The sequence below is a fragment of the Leptonychotes weddellii genome, chromosome 6 (genome assembly GCF_054177405.1).
Source record: "Leptonychotes weddellii isolate Sample4059 chromosome 6, ASM5417740v2, whole genome shotgun sequence".
NCBI classification, from domain to species: domain Eukaryota; kingdom Metazoa; phylum Chordata; class Mammalia; order Carnivora; family Phocidae; genus Leptonychotes; species Leptonychotes weddellii.
In genome coordinates this window covers 21,042,014-21,045,901 of record NC_138374.1, presented here as the reverse complement: position 1 = coordinate 21,045,901, position 3,888 = coordinate 21,042,014, and the positions used below count along the sequence as shown (strand labels likewise).

Genomic DNA, 3,888 nt, shown 5'->3' with positions numbered 1-3,888 from the left:
GATAAGTCTTGAATACTAGCCCCTTATCAGATACAACCATTTGCTAGGTTGTCTTTTCATTGTCTTGGTTTCCTTTGCTATGCAGAAGCTTTTCAGTTTGACTTGGTCCCACATATTTCATCTCGCTTTTGTTGGTTTTGCTTGTGGTGAGAAATCCAAAAAAAATCGTCACTAAGGTCAATGTCAAGGAGTTTACCGCCTATGTTTTCTGAGAGTTGCATAGTTTCAGGGCTTATGCCTGATGGCTTCATGAATTGACATGTCATCCTTGTGCAGGGGCCATGCTAATCTTCTCTGTATCATTCCAATTTTAGTACACATGCTGCCCGAGGGAGCACAGCGAAATTTCTCTTAACATCTCCATGTATGTATATACTTGTTGATCTCTGTGTATTGAAGACAGCAGGGATTAGAGTTAATCTGAAATAAAAACTAATGCGCTGAATATGCTGCTAAACAAGAAATATTCTACCCTGTTGGAGTAAACCGCTATCAACTAGTAAAATCACCTAATCCTGGAAGTGCTGAGTTAGGGTCACAGCATAAGTGACGCACTTCTTGCACTTTCTCCAAATGTACACTTGCCCCCAAGGAGAGCTTTAGATTGACCTCATCCTCTGCTAGTCAAACTTAAAGAACATTAAACTGTGATCTTAGCTCCCTCTTGCTAACCTCAAGGCTGGAGTGGAGAATTATTTTCCTAGAGACAATGCTTCCCCCAAGCCCATTCTGTAGGCTTCTCTACAGAAGAACATGTGGTATATCCTTCCTGAGAACATTGGGGGATAAGCTGAACGTCCCAGCATTGTCTGTGGGGTTGACCTCTGTACCTGGCATTTCAAGGGGTCAAGCCAAGAGAAGAAGCCACCTCATAAATCCATCGTGGAGACCACAGTGACCATGAGGAACTGACTCTGTCCTCCCAGAAGGTTACTCCAGCTGTTGTCCGTAACAATCTGGTTCTGAGCAGACCAAGGGAAACATAGGATGAGGCTGTGCTCAGGCTCAATTATATATTCAAATTGCCTGTATTTAAAAAACCCTAAAAACTGTAATGGCTTAATTAAGCTGGATGGCCTGCTTCTCCTCACAGCCTAAGGCTTTCTCTTTAAGTGAGAAGTCAGGGACCGTTTTCCTTGCTGGGATGGCTGGCTGTGGCGAGGCACAGGGTCTCCAGGATGGGAAAATGAAGAGCATGGACTTTGGTGGGAGCTACATTCCCCATGTGGCAGATGGCCTACAAATCTCCAGTCCTTTGTAGTACATAAAACAGGGCTCAGAGGAGTGAGTAGGCATCAATTTAGAAGCTAGAAAGAGAAGGGTGAGTTTTCACTTGGTGAAACTTTGCCTTGAATCCACCCACTAAAACAATATCTCAAAGAAAAGAAAATGTAGGTTATGACTTGCATGTTAAGTGAAATGAAAAGCAGCCCCTCCTGTAAGAAAGCAGTGTAACCCCACCCTGATATAGCCCTGCCATTTATCTCTAAGTGGCATCATTCCTACTTTCCATGACTTATAACCTTGGAGGAGCATTTTAATGTCCTTGAATAAACTTTCAAATTTCATCTTCAGGTGGTTTGACCTCTGCTGAGCAAGGCTGTCCTTCGCAGTCCCCACCATCTGCTGACAGAAAGGGCTTGTTAGAGCTGCAAAGGTTTCAATATCTATATATGGGTCTTGATACTGTTTGAGAAATCCTTTATTTAGGCAAATATTGAAGCATTTGTCCAATGGAAAAATTCCCTTTAGAAAATTAATTGCTGATCACCTTTATTTTTTAAAGTGCAGCTAAAGCTGTAGGCTAAAGACTCAGACTACTTGTTTCTCTAATTGCACCTCTTTCACTAAAGTTAGCAACTTAACTTTCCTTATCTTTAAAATGGGCTAACATACTAGTTCTTGCCTTCCAAGTTTGGTAGGATTTGATGAACTCCTACATATAAGATGCTTGGCACCATGCCTGGTTCTTAATCACTCATTGTTACCTTTACCATATTTTGTTATTAGTTTCACCAATTTCATATTCTGTAGGATTTATACTTAAAACTATATCCAGCAATTATACATCTGATCAGGGTTCAGCTAAAGAGAGAAGGAGACCTATTTGCTACCCTGATTCCTCAGGATTACGGAGAGGTGATCAGTGACCCAATTGTATGAAGTTTGGCTTATTTGGAATTCTGGTGTCTGCCTTTTTATTTCTCCTTTAACAGCTGCTTGCATTAGCCTTTTGGGAATTGAGCAAAAGAATTTTTCATTTTTAGGAAGCCACATGTTCTCGATCTTTAAATCAAAGGTGAAATGCAACGTGCTATGGCAGTAATCCAAAGTTTGGATACCACATGGACTTTCTGGTTTAAACTCATTTTCTATGAAGTCAAAATTCATCCTTAGCTTTTTGAAAGCACTGAAGGTGATGAGCTGAGACAGCAGTGAACAGACATGAGAAGAAGGCCCCTGGTGGCCAAAATGAGGCTTCTCCCTCTCAGTTTTTTAATGACATGCGAAAGGCATTAATCCACACTTTCATTTCCTATTAGCCAAATAGAAATGTCTTGAGATAATGTGAATACCTTATGGTATAAGTGACTTTCCGAAGTATCTTATTAGAACTCCTTATCTGTGTAAATGAGGCAGCACTGGGGCTTGACAGCCAGGAATATACCTCCTAAAAACTGATGATTGGGAGCAGCTCACAAAGAAGTTAGCCCAGTACCACTGGGGAAACTTCCAGGGGACATGGCAGCTTTTGCCTTTTCCCCAATACAGTGACTGTTTGACATGTCATGTGTAGGTCACTTCCTTGTGTGGCAGCTCTACCCAGAGATGAAATCAGGTTTCCCAAATGCCCCTCAAGAACCATGAGGACAAATGATGCTGCCACACATGCAGGTTGAGATCTTCCTGCAGAGAGCAGAGAGAAGTGCCATCCTGGAGAAACATTCAAGGCACTTTTGAGAATGATGCCCTAGGTTTCAGAAGCACCTTTTTTTCAAAAGGATGTTTATAGATTATCGAGGCTGCTAGGCTGATGTTTAATGTAGAAAAGATAAGATGGATCAATGTTGGAGAAAATTCAAAACCAGTACTCCCCCCCCCCCCAAAAAAATCCCAAATGCCTCAAAACAAAAACCATCCCTCTGAACCATCGGTCTCTTCAGAAAGTATGGCTGTGTTTTGTTTGAAGAAAGTCTGAGGGTGCACAAGGCAGAGCTGGGGATGTCATACTATCCAACTCCAATCTCTACTGCTTCCACTCCACTTGCCCTGTTCCACCTTCCAGGGCTCCATCACCTTAACCCTTACAGTAAGCTTCCTAGTATTCGACTCAGATTTACTTGAAATGAAGAGTCCTTTTCTTTGTGTTCCTGGGGAGACTCTGCCGGAAGCCCATAGTACCCATCACGACATTGTTTTCCTTTCTTTATCTTTACTTTTCCCCTTATAAGACTACCTCTCAGTATTGTATTTGTTGATAGGAACAAACAACATTTCCTTTGAAAATAGGTTTGTTGGGGGTCGGAGCAAGATGGCGGAGGAGTAGGAGACCTGGATTTCGTCTCCTCTCAGGAATTCAGCTGGATAGGGATCAAACCATTCTGAACACCTACAAACTCAACAGGAGATCGAAGAAAAGAAGAGCAACAACTCTCTCATCAGAAAAGCGACCACTTTCTGGAAGACAAAATGACAAGACGGAAAAAATCACCTCAACAAAATGAAACAAGAGGTAGTACCGACTGCCAGGGACCTACTCAATACGGACATTAGTACGATGTCAGACCTAGAGTTCAGAATCATCACTTTAAAGATACTAGCTGGGCTTGAAAAAAATATGGAAGTTATTAGAGAAACCCTTTCTGGAGAAGTAAAAGAACTAAAATC

At 41.8% G+C, this 3,888-nt stretch overlaps 1 non-coding gene across 1 annotated transcript; it reads right to left on the bottom strand.

Annotated features, from left to right (window-relative positions):
• Positions 1-231: 231 nt before the first annotated feature.
• Positions 232-338, bottom strand: LOC115939828 (U6 spliceosomal RNA). Its single transcript, XR_004074606.1, has one exon. It is a non-coding gene; the product is annotated as a U6 spliceosomal RNA (small nuclear RNA).
• Positions 339-3,888: the final 3,550 nt, after the last annotated feature.